The following is a 13793-nucleotide window of genomic DNA, read 5'->3' as shown; positions in this document are numbered from 1 at the left end:
AGTGCCCAAACAAGTACCAAGAAGCCAGGACAGGACTCCAAGTTTGTCAATGTCACTCTAAGAAACAATGATGGGGCATTTGGGTGGTAATCTGTTTACGGTACTTTTAGTTTGTTAGTCCACCGGTTGGTGGGTTAACACTGGGGCCAATATTCATGTGTGTGCTGATGTGTCTTTGTTTTCTAGCAGCATATAAATACAAAATCCACAGGGATGCTCAGCTTGATTTTAGTGGAACTGCACAAAATGTTCAGATGATTCGTGTCGTCCATAATACTTCATCATGCACAATACATCGAATGGTTCTCTAATCATTCGTCGTCACCTTGAGCCAGCGGACTATCAGATGACAAACAGATGACAAACCGTGCCCATTCCACAATCATACGCATTACATATTTTGAATGGGAAAAGCTTGTCAAAGTTTAATCATTGAAGTTAGTAAGAAGACATTAGTTTAATATATTGGAATTGGAAAACCTTGTCAATTTTTGCTCATTGATGTTAGCCAGAAGACATGCATTTGATATTTTTTAGTGAGACGCCCTTTGCTGTGAGCAACGTCGATCGTTTTTTCCTATTCCTGTCTTCAGTTCAGAAGTAAATATTTACTCTGCTGAGATGCATAGTCACATGAATGTTGACTTATGTAAGGTATTTTAAGAGTTTGTTCTGAATGTTTTCTATGTAATGCCAGGCCTTGTGAGTTTGAGTGCAAAGTTGAGCTTGGAATGCTATGGCATGCGGCATCACGAGCTGTTCACCGTGCCTCCTGAGAATAATGCTTCATATTGTTTTGCATGTTGATCTAATGCCCATGATTTGCATGTTCACGAGATCATCCTCTTCTGTTGTTTATGTGCTTAAGAAGTTCATTGTCTTATGTTTCATTCATAGCCTATACGACAACTCAGGTAGGTTAGAGGTGAAACCATATGATATTCCGACCAACTCGTCATCTTAGGCCGTGATTGGATCGTCGTTTTCCAACCAAAACCGCTTGTAAACTGACGCTTTAATTGGTTGGTAGATTTCGACTAGTAAAATATACATTGGTCTCTCAAATTACACGCATAACCTGCCAGTTTTACTTATAGACCTCGGGCCCTCGATTTCATTACGCCTGTATTTTACGTGTTGTTTCCGATGACGAGTAAATTACACTTGTATCTTAATACATGTGTGAAATAAACCAGAGCTCCCAAGTGTGGCCTTACGTTTCATGCCGTCTCAGTCTTTCGAAGTTGCTAATAGGTGTCCGATGATCCTGGCTTCCTGAATGAGCAGCGGTCGTTGTATCAGACCATCTGTAGGGCCCGCGAGGCCCTCTCTGTCGTCCTTCGAGTTGTTGCGCTCGCCGTGGCGCCAAGCATTGTCAACATGGTCAACGAACATGAGGATTCAGGAGACGACTTTATTTTGACTGGACGACAGTAGGGACCCACTAGGGCCATAGTCGTACGTACGCAAGTGGCTCCGTATTATGTACAACTATTTCTTTTGCTCCCTCCTAGTTTCCTGACATCACGATCCGACACCATTGTCAACCTATGTAGTCAATAAACGAGAGAATTGCACAAGGAGCGGCCGACAGTTGGGAACAAGCAGCTCGAGCAGTATTTGTGTTTTTGAGGTGTGAGCACTGCAGAGTTTTTCTTGAGCGATGTTTTTGTTGTTGTTCAAAGGAGAGCAGGGGTATTAACTGGGTGGGTTGTGGCCCGTCTAGCCCAGGCTAGATATCCAACCCAGATATTAATTTTTTTCAAGCTGAAAATGGCTAGCCCAGCTATACTTTTTTTGAGGAATACCCAGGCAAGGTCAACTTGTTATTCTCCGCCCCGCTGGGATGCAAATCTTTCCTAAGAGGGATGCATTAGGCTTAACAGGAAAGTGGGCTTTAACTATAAAAACTAGGCAGTAACTATAAAAAATGCACCAAACACGTAATTAGTTTATAATTTTTTTTTGGATTTTGAAAATTTTAATTTCATTAATTGTTGCGCGCGCAATGTTTTGTTGGATTTATACGTGATACAAATTTATATAGAAATTTTATTTAATCTGACTAGAAATTTCGGGATAAAAATATTTCGGATCGCATCAAAATGTGGGAAATTTTTTTGAATTCTGTTTTGAATGGTTGGTTGAAATTATTAATTGTTGTCCTTGCTAGAAAATGGGTTGTACTTTTAACAAACTGTAAATGGGCTGTAGTAAAATCCAAATGGGCTATAAGTTCTCCGCCACACACTTGTGGGCCTACTAAGTTGACGCGTCCCCTAAAAAAGGTAAGTTGACACGCATGCAAGGCTTTTGTCAACTTATAGTCAACACACGGTTCTAGCAGCAGTGGCCGTTGGATGTCCATCCAACGGATGTCGTGCTTCTTCATCAATCTCCGATATTCTAGCTTCAGCCGCCCAAAAAATGATTCCTCCCCCTCACATCTAGGGCGCACCATTTCAGAGGCTGACCTGTGGGCCTACTAAGTTGACGTGTACCAATGGCTTTGTCAACTTACTCATTATAAACGATTCTAGCTGCAGTGACCGTACGATGTCCATCCAACGGCCGTCGGGCTTTTTCAACCTCCGGTCTTCTTGCTCCAGCCGCCCAAAGCAGCACCGGTCATGCCGCCTGCTCCTGCCTCCTGTGGCCGGCTGTGCTGCCGTAGAGGCCTCATCGCCCCCTACTACTCCCACCGCTGGCTAGGCCATCCCTCTACTCACCAACACCCCTTGTTATTCTGCGTCGACGGCAGCCTCACACCACAGCCGAACCAGTGAACCCTCGTACTCCTCTCCGCGTGGGCATCCACTACCGCGCCTTCCCCGACTCCGCGTCGTCCCCTTCCTAGGCCCTGCCGTCGTCCACTGCCCTGGTGCTCTCGGTGTGGCATGGTCAACGAACGACATCCATCGGACGTGGACTATACGTGGAGAGGCTGACAGCTGGGTCCACGACCGCACACAAGGAAATACCTCCTTCTTACGCGCAAAATAATGATTCCTCCACCTGACATCTGGGACCCACTGAAAGGGCCTTTGTATTTCGCGAAAAAAATGTTCCCCCCGCTGACAGGTCAGACCCACCAGCTATATCTTCGCACGCAAGGAAGTGCCTTCATATTTCGCACAAAAAAATGAATACTCCCCCTGCTAGCTGGGACCCAGCATAGTGGGAGGCTGACTTGTGGGCCTACTAAGTTCACGGGGATGGAGGGCTTTGTCAACTTAGTCAATATGTACGATTCTAGCTCCAGTGACCATACGATGCCCATCCAACGGCCGTGGTGCTTCTTCAACCTCTGGTCTTCTTGCTCCAGCCGCCCAAACAAGCGTCAGGCGTGCCGCCTGCTTCTGCCTCCCATGTCCGGATGTGCTGCCACCGCTGGCCATGCCGTCCCTCTATACTCACCCACACCTTCTTTTATTCTCCGGTGATGGCAGCCTCACACCGCAGCCGAAGCAGTCAACCCACGTACTCCCCTCCGTGTGGGCATCCACTGCCGCGTCTTCCCCGGCTCTGCGTCGTCCCCTTCCAATGTGCTCTCGGTGCGGCGTGGTCAATGTGGTAAACGACCGACTTCCATCGGAAGTGTACTGTGTACGTGGAGAGGCTAACAGCTGGGTCCACGGCCGCAACAAGGAAGTGCCTCCTTATTACGTGGAAAATAATGATTACCGGCAAAAAAAATTATTACCCACCAGACGGGCCACCGTATTTCACGAAAAAACGTTTCCCCCATGACTGCTGGGACCCACCAGCTACATCTTCGCACGCAAGGAAGTGCGTCCATATTACCGGCAAAAAAAATGATTTGCCCCCTGACTGTCGGGACCCACCAGCTACATCTTCGTACGCAAGGGAGTGCGTGACAGTCGGGACCCACCTGGTTGAAGCGTACATAGCATTGTCATTCTGGTCTCGCACGTGTACGTACATACTGGTCGATGTAGAGGCGCGCACGTGTCGTAGTAGAGGCGTGCACGTAGCATGTACACGTACGTACAGCGGCCAGAGGGCAAGAAAGAAAATACTGCCACGTATGTACATACGGGCGGGGTCTCGAATGCCTAGTCGCGCATACATACGGCCAGGGCTCGTGTACATGGCTAGGTCGGAACGGAGAAGTTGCGCCGTCATCGTGTTCATGGGGAGGCAAACGGCTTGGTCAGAATGGAATGCCTCGTCGTGTTCATCAGGAACCAAACGGCTTGCACGGAACAGGCGATGGAAACGAGGCCTGGCGTACCGCAGAACGGAGGAAACGGCCTTGTGTTCGACCGGCCACGGTCGAAACGGGATCCTATTAATCGGGAGGAGTCTGGCGTACCGCAAAACGGAGGAAACGGACCACCTACGGGCGAAACAGGGTCCTGTTGATCGGGAGGGGTGTGGCGTACCACAAAACGAAGGAAACGGACTTGTGTTGGAGCGCTACGGTCGAAACGGGGGTCCTGTTCATCGGGAGGGGTGTGGCGTACCGCAAAACAGGACTCCACCGTTGACCTCCTTCAGCCACCACGGGATACTCTTCATACACCGTCGACCTCCTCCAGCCTCCACCTGCGACTATTCATCCACGGGCTCCTGTTCATCCAGCCTCCACCGCATGCTCCTCCACCGGCTACTGTTCAACTAGCCCTCTCCACGGGGTCCCGTTCAACCACCCCTCCATGGGCTACTGTTCATCCAACCCTCCACCGGCTATTGTTCAACCAGCCCTCCATGGGGTCCTGTTCATCCAGCCCTCCACGAGGTCATGTTCATCCACCGGCTCGATCGATCGGGGTACTGTTCATCCAGCGGCAACGGCCTCTACTACCACGGGGTCCTGTTCATCCAACCCCCACCGGGAACTGTTCATCCAAACCCCCTCAACAACGCTCACTATTCATCCAGGGAAGGAGGCAGCGGTGTTTGATCGGCTTCAGTTAGCAGCAGTAGCGATGGAATCACTCGGGTTCAGTTAACACCAAGGGATCGATCGATCGCTCGGGTTCAGTAACGCGTAGCCTGCAGTGCAATCGCTCGGGTTCACTTAGAGCCCAACGCCCCGCACACACGCGCGTACGTATGAGAGAAATGCGCAACGCTCAGCCCCCGACCACACACCGTAACCGGGAACTCCCTGATATTTTCCTTGCCCTCGCTTCTACCATGGTTTTTTCCATCATGGACGGCCCAAACAATGTCATCCAGCTGCGTCTCCGGCCTGCCCGGAATGAAAAGCCCATTTTCTGTCATGATTTTTTGTCATAGAAGTAGGAGCCCACCACATCTATGATTATACCGGGTTTTGTCACAATTATTGTCATAGAAGTGTCATAAGCATGACACAAAAAAACTCCGTTCGACCCAAAATGTGACGGATGTGTATTTTTTTAGTGCATCCTGCCGTGCGCTAATATGCTCTTTGTGCAACGCGCCGTCCCCCCGCCGAACCAACAAGGGGCCACCCGGTCCCATATGTGGCCGCGGATATCCCGCGACATCTTTGGTGCGCCAGGTAGGGGGAGCGCTTGCGCGAACCTGAAAGCGTACATAGCGCGTCATCTTCTTCTTCGACGATGCCATCGAGCATGGCGCCTAATAAAAAAAAATCCGGCCCTTCGGCCCATCCATCCACCTCGAAGCTTTGCTGCCCGCGGCCTCCGGTGCCACGGAAGATGCGGGGGCGAGCAGGGACGTGAATGCTGTTGGGGGTGTCATCTGTGCAGGTGGCACCGTCGCAATCTCCCTGCAGCCGACACAGGGGCTGAAGATACAGGAGGAGGACAGCATCAGGAACACCTTGGCGGTCAGGCTCCACGAGCTGCGGGCGAGAGGGTCACTCCGTTTGCACCCTCTCCCCTCACCGACGAGCATAGCCACAGCAACAGCGCTCGGTCCGGGGGGAACCATCGCCATCCGGCCGCCCCGGCCATGCCTCCTCTCGGACGACTCGACTAGGTCGCTGCGCTCGATGGGGCCGCTGACCCTCGAGCACCACTGTTGCGTGACTCCATTGGCCAGCTGGTCGTCTGATAATCCCCAAGTGCAAGGAATCATCGTAGCAATTTCCAAAGGTGGAAGTGGTAAGTATGGAGTGTCGAAACCACAAGGAGCTAAAGGTAAGATCAATATTCTCTCAAGCCCTATCTGCCACTGATACGACCCTACGTACACCGAATGTTTGCTTCCAACTAGCAACGAGAAATAAAACTATGTTGTGGGTATGAAGAGGATAACTTTGTATGATATCGGAGAACTAAAATATAAAAGTAGGTGCTGTTATCATCAAGTTAGAATATATTACTAAATATTATAAATAGCGAGTGTGGAATAATGGTGGATCGGTGTGCAGAATTGTCCTAGGCAATCGTTAACAAGACCGGTAATCACTATTGCAGTTTCATATGAGGGAGAGGCATAAGCTAACATACTTTCTGTACTTGGATCATATGCACTTATGATTGGAACTCTAGCAAGCATCCGCAACTACTAAAGATCATTAAGGTAAAACCCAACCATAGAATTAAAGCATCAAGTCCTCTTTATTCCCATACGCAACAACCCCCTTACTCGGGTTTGTGTTTCAGTCACTCACCAACCCACTATAAGCAAATCATGAACGTACTGCAACACCCTACAGCGGAAACCCCTCACGCTTGCGCGACATGGAGGGCACCATAGGACAGCATCAAAGTACAACATACAACTCATGCCAATCTAGATCATCAATCAACCCAAAGACAAAAGATATCTACTCAAAACATCATAGGATGGCAACACATCATTGGATCATAATATGTGGCATAAAGCACCATGTTCAAGTAGGGATTACAGCGGGGTGCGACAGAGTGGACGCGTAAAAGAGATGAGGATGGTGATGATGATGGTGATGTTGATGAAGGTGATCATCGCGGCGATGATTCCCCTCTCAATGGCACTCCGGTGCCACCAAGAGAGAGGAGGAGAGGTTCTCCCCCTTGTGCTTCCTCCTCCATGGCCTCCCCATAGATGGGGAAAGGTTCTCCCTCTGATCCTTGGCCTTCATGGCGATGGTGACCTCTCCGGGATACTCCTCCATGGCCACCGGTGATGATGGCCCCCTCCGGCAGGGTGCCGGAGAGGGCCTAGATTGATTTCTCGTGGCTACAGAGGCTTCTGGTGGCGAAACTCCCAATCTAGGTTAATTTTCCAAGGTTTCTATATTTATAGGAATTTTTTGCGTCGATCTCACGTCAAGGAGGTGCCCGAGCTGTCCACGAGGCAGGCCCACGCGCCCAGGGGGTGGGCGCGCCCCCACCCTCGTGGGCAGCCCGGGACTCTTCTGGCCCAACTTTGATGCTCCGTGGTCTTCTTTTGGTCCATAAAAAATCATCAAAAATTGGCACGTCAATTGGACTCCGTTTGGTATTCCTTTTCTGCAAAATTCAAAAACAAGGAGAAAACAGAAACTGGCACTGGGCTCTAGGTGAATAGGTTAGTCCCAAAAATCATGTAAAATAGCATATAAATGCATATAAAAATCTAAGATGGATCATATAATAGCATGAATACTTCATAAATTATAGATACGTTGGAGACGTATCAGCATCCCCAAGCTTAATTCCTGCTCGTCCTCGAGTAGGTAAATGATAAAAGAAATAATTTATGAAGTGTGAATGCTAGCAGGTGCACAAGTTTGATCAAAGATAATTTCAATCACCTTTTCGAGCATCATTATATGTCATAACAGTAGCTCATCTCATAAAACTTCTCATGATAAAGTAACAAGCTATTCACATGTTAAAGTATAGATCATAAACTTTCTTGAAAACTAACAAACCGTCTTATCAGTCATCAAACAATTACAATTCATCTTATTTCCAGGAAGAGTCTATGTCAGAGCTTTGATTTAGCAAACTCCACATACTCAACTATCATTTACTCTTTCACAATTCTAACACTCACGCGATATTTATGGGTACAAAATTTTAATCAAACACAGAGAAAGAGAGGGGCTTATAAATTCGCCTCCCAACCTTTACCTCAAGGGTAATGTCAACAATAATAGTTTATGATGCCTTACATCCAATTGGATATATATATCAGAATCTTTCCAACACAATGTGCTTGCCAAAGGATAAAATGTAAAAAGCAAAGGTGAAAAATCACCATGACTCTTGCATAAGGGTAAGAGATAAAAGTAAAAGATAGGCCCTTCACAGAGGGAAGCAGAGGTTGCCATGCGCTTTCAGGGTTGGATGTACAAAATCTTAATGCGAAAGAACTTCACTTTATATTGCCACTTGGGATATGGACCATTATTATGCAGTCCGTCCCTTTTATTTCTTCCACATCACAAGATCGTATAAAGCTTATTTCCTCCACACTAATCAATCATACATATTTAGAGAGCAATTTTTATTACTTGCACCGATGACAACGTACTTGAAGGATCTTACTCAATCCATAGGTAGCTATGGTGGACTCTCATGGCAAAACCAGGTTTAAGGATATTTGGAAGCACAAGTAGTATCTCTACTTAGTGCAAATAATTTGGCTAGCATGAGGGGGAAAGGCAAGCTCAACGTGTTGGGCGATCCATGACAATATACTTTATTTGAGATATAAGAAAACACAACCCATTACGTTGTCTACCTTCTCCAACATCAACCTTTTAGCATGTCATATTTTAATGAGTGCTCACAGTTACAAAAGATGTCCAAGATAGTATATTTATATGTGAAATCCCTCTTCCTTCAATATTCTTTCATGAATTGTTCAAGTGACCAATTATACATTTGCTAACTTTCAATAAGTTTACTACCTATACTTATTATGTGTGAAGTCATTACTCCCCGTGTTATAAGCATATGAGACATATATAAATTTAGGTTTATGACATTCAATTTATTTAACAATTTACTCATAGGATATACGTGAAGCACATGAGTGAATGACAAACTACTCCAAAAGATACAAGTGAAGAACACTGAGTAGTCAAACAATTAACTAGCCATGGGAGGATTCTTTTTCATTCAATATTTCAGATCCAATGATTTTATTCAAACAGCAAGTAAAATTGAAAATACGCTCCAAGCAAAACACATATCATGTGACGAATAAAAATATAGCTCCAAGGTATACCGATAGTTTTGAAGACGAAAGAGGGGATGCCTTCCGGGGCATCCTCAAGCTTAGGTGCTTGAGTCTTCCTTGAATATTACCTTGGGGTGCCTGTGGCATCCCCAAGCTTAGGGTCTTTCCACTCCTTATTCTCCTCATATCGATATCTCACCCAATGCTTGAAAACTTCAATCACACAAAACTTAACAAAACTTCGTGAGGTAGGTTAGTATGATAAAGAGTAAACCATCCACTTTGGTACTGTCTAAGACAAGGTTCATGATTTTTCCCACACAATGTCTACTGTACCATATCATTTCTACAATTTATATTGAGAAATATAAGTCATAGAAACTAGAAAACAAGCAAACTATGCAATGAAAACAGAATCTGTCAGAAACAGAACAGTCTGTAATGATCTGAACATAAACCATACTTATGCTACTCCAAAAATTATGAAATAAATTGGTGGACGTGAGTAATTTGTCTATTAATCTTCTGCATAAATAATAAACTCAAAAGCGCACTTCTGTAAAAAATGACAGCTAATCTCGTGAGCGCAATGTTTCTGTTTTTTACAGCAAGATCACATTAACTTTCTCCCAAGTCTTCCCACAGGTCTTACTTTGCACTTTATTGAAACAAAAGCTATAAAGCATGATTAATACAGTAGCTTAATCATATAAACACGCAAAAACAGTAAGGGTAAATATTGGGTTGTCTCCCAACAAGCGCTTTTCTTTAATGCCTTTTAGCTAGGCATGATGATTTCAATGATGCTCACATAAAAGTAAATAATTGAAACATAAAGAGAGCATCATGAAGAATATGACTAGGACATTTAAACATAACCCACTTCCTATGCCTAGGGATTTTGTGAGCACACCATTTATAAGAAAACAATCAACTAGCATAGGAAGGCAAAACAAGTATAACTTCAAAACTTTAAGCACTAAGAGAGGAAACTTGATATTATTGCAACTCCTACAAGCATGTATTCCTCCCTCATAATAATTTTCAGTAGCATCATGGATAGCAACTTTTTTCTCATAATCAATTGGAACCTCTTCCGAAATAGTGGAATCATTACTAGCTAAAGTTGACACTCTTCCAAATCCACTTTAATAAATATCACACTAAGATTCAGCACCCTCCAAAATAGTGGGATCACTAATTCCTAAAGTTGACACTCTTCCAAACCCACTTTAAATGATAGTATTATTCATACTCCAAAAGATATAAGTGAAGTTCAGGGAGCATTCTACAATTAATATAGACTAACCAATATCCAAGCTCAAAATATGTAAGTGAAGGACACGAAGTATTCTATAAAACCATACTCAAAAGATTTAAGTGAAGCACAAAGAGCAATTCTATAAGATCATACATAAAAGATATAAGTGAAGCACACGAAGTATTCTATAAATCAATGCAGGGCTATCTCATGCTAGCATGGTTCTTAAAGGAAACACAAAAACACGAAGGACACAAACCATGTGAACAAAACAAAAAAAAAACCGAGGTATACCGATATTTGTTGAAGAAGAAAGATGGGATGCCAACCGGGGCATCCCCAAGCTTAGATTCTTGAGTATCCTTTGAAATATTTACCTGGGGTGCCTTGGGCATCCCCAAGCTTGAACTCTTTCCTCTCTTTATTCTTCTCATATTGATAACTCCTCGTTCTTCGAACACTTCATCCACAAAAACTTAACAAAAACTTTCTGAGATCCGTTAGTGTAATAAAGCAAACTACCAGTTTAAGGTACTGTAATGAACTCATTATTTATTTATATTGGTGTTAAACCTACTGTATGCCAACTTCTCTATGGTTCATACCCCCCGATACTAGCCATAGATTCATCAAAATAAGCAAACAACACGCGAAAAACAGAATCTGTCAAAAACAGGACAGTCTGTAGTAATCTGGAAGTTTAGTAAACTTCTGTAACTCCTAAAATTATGAACGAAATTTGAAATTTGAACAATTTGTAAAGAAGTAATGTGCAAAAAGTTTCAGACGCATTTGACTTTTCAGTTAAAAATGTAAATTCATGCACTACAGCCAAAGTTTCTGTTTTTCTTCTGCACATAGTAAACAAGCAATTTAATCATCCTAAAACCAAAGCTTGGCACATTATTTTTATAATACAATGGATATATACAAGGGGATAATTATTTACAGAGAAACTTCCATGAAAAATTCTACATTGTTTCCGTGAGCATGAACACAAGTGCTCAAGGTCGACCCTCACTTCTTCAATGCATAACTTTCGAATCACTTCTCTTTTTCAAAAACTTTTTAGGCATGAGAGGCAAGTAATAATTTTTTTGTATTTTCATTGTTTTAAATTTTTTTGTATGTTTCACCTACAACTAAACATAAACAAAAAGGAAAAACAAAATATACTTAGTGAAGAAAGCAAACAAGCACACACGAGAATATCAACCTCACGCTATTGCTCCCCGGCAACGGCGCCAGAAAAGAGCTTGATAATCCCCAAGTGCAAGGAATCATCGTAGCAATTTCCAAAGGTGGAAGTGGTAAGTATGGAGTGTCGAACCCACAAGGAGCTAAAGGTAAGATCAATATTCTCTCAAGCCCTATCTGCCAGTGATACGACCCTACGTACACCGAACGTTTGCTTCCAACTAGCAACGAGAAATAAAACTATGTTGTGGGTATGAAGAGGATAACTTTGTATGATATCGGAGAGCTAAAATATAAGAGTAGGTGCTGTTATCATAAATTTAGAATATATTACTAAATATTATAAATACGAGTGTGGAATAATGGTGGATCGGTGTGCGGAATTGTCCTAGGCAATCGTTAACAAGACCGGTAATCACTATTGCAGTTTCATATGAGGGAGAGGCATAAGCTAACATACTTTCTCTACTTGGATCATATGCACTTATGACTGGAACTTTAGCAAGCATCCGCAACTACTAAAGATCATTAAGGTAAAACCCAACCATAGCATTAAAGCATCAAGTCCTCCTTATTCCCGTACGCAACAACCCCCTTACTCGGGTTTGTGTTTCAGTCACTCACCAACCTACTATAAGCGAATTATGAACGTATTGCAACACCCTACAACGGGAACCCCTCACGCTTGCGTGACACGGAGGGCGCCATAGGACAGAATCAAAGTAAAACATACAACTCATACCAATCTAGATCATCAATCAACCCAAAGACAAAAGATATCTACTCAAAACATCATAGGATGGCAACACATCATTAGATCATAATATGTGGCATAAAGCACCATGTTCAAGTAGGGATTACAGCGGGGTGCGGGAGAGTGGACTGCGTAAAAGAGATGAGGATGGTGATGATGATGGTGATGTTGATGAAGGTGATCATCGCGGCGATGATTCCCCTCTCAATGGCACTCCGGTGCCACCAAGAGAGAGGAGGAGAGGTTCTCCCCCTTGTGCTTCCTCCTCCATGGCCTCCCCCCTACATGGGGAAAGGTTCTCCCTCTGATCCTTGGCCTTCATGGTGATGATGGCCTCCCCGGGATACTCCTCCATGGCCACCGGTGATGATGGCCCCCTCCGGCAGGGTGCCGAAGAGGGCCTAGATTGATTTCTCGTGGCTACAGAGGCTTCTGGCGGCGGAACTCCCGATCTAGGTTAATTTTCCGAGCTTTCTGTATTTATAAGAATTTTTGGCATCGGTCTCACATCAAGGAGGTGCCCGAACTGTCCACGAGGTAGGCCCACGCTCCCAGGAGTGGTGGGCGTGCCCCCCACCCTCATGGGCAGCCCGGGACTCTTCTGTCCCAACTCCGATGCTCTGTGGTCTTCTTTTGGTCCATAAAAAATCATCAAAAATTGGCACATTAATTGGACTCCGTTTGGTATTCCTTTTCTGCAAAATCCAAAAACAAGGAGAAAACAGAAACTGGCACTGGGCTCTAGGTTAATAGGTTAGTCCCAAATATCATATAAAATAGCATATAAATGCATATAAAACATCTAAGATGGATAATATAATAGCATGAATACTTCATAAATTATAGATACGTTGGAGACGTATCATCATTCCGCAGCTACGTGGGTGCGGCACCCCCGTCGTGGCCGCCGCAGGCACCGTCAGGAGCCGGGCAACGGTCCGGTCGACGTCATCAACATCTATGCCGAGCACTGCCACAGAGGCCATGGCTCGAGTTCAGTTGCTGTTAAGGTTTCCGTCGGCAGCCGAGTAGATGGATGAATGGCGTGCCACTATCCAAAGCCTCCTCGGTTTCGCCAAGGCTAGGGGCTCACGGTGAGCTGGCCCTCCACGACCTCCCCAAGTGACAGGAACCGCCCGTATTGCTCGCCAGACGGAGGGGGCTGTCCCCATGGTGCCGTTCCCACCACTCCACCCGACGCGGGCGCAGAATAATCAAGATCCCGACAACGTCTCTGTGGCCTCTTCCGACCCTCGAGCACGTCTAGGCCAACGTTAAGCCCCGGAGGACAGGCGGCGGGGAACGCGTGCATCGCCATGGATCAGCGCCGCAACGACCTCCGCCAGACCGACGGGTGTGGTGGCTTGAACATCGACGAGCCTGTGCTCGGTGTTTGCGGGTGCCTACCTTTTGAGGTCGGCTGTCCCACCTTTACACGAGAGCTACGGCAAGTCCGTTGGCCGTCCGTTCGTATGTTCAAGCCAGAGATACCTGAGAAGTATGATGGGA

At 45.3% G+C, this 13793-nt stretch overlaps 1 pseudogene; it reads right to left on the bottom strand.

Annotated features, from left to right (window-relative positions):
• LOC141022482 (uncharacterized) overlaps positions 1-13270 on the bottom strand; it is a 96618-nt pseudogene extending 83348 nt beyond the window's left edge.
• Between the last annotated feature and the right edge of the window lie 523 nt (positions 13271-13793).

The sequence above is a fragment of the Aegilops tauschii genome, chromosome 5 (assembly GCF_002575655.3).
Source record: "Aegilops tauschii subsp. strangulata cultivar AL8/78 chromosome 5, Aet v6.0, whole genome shotgun sequence".
In the NCBI taxonomy this organism is placed as follows: domain Eukaryota; kingdom Viridiplantae; phylum Streptophyta; class Magnoliopsida; order Poales; family Poaceae; genus Aegilops; species Aegilops tauschii.
Note: the sequence above shows the minus strand (reverse complement) of the source record. Positions and strands in the feature narration are given on the sequence as shown.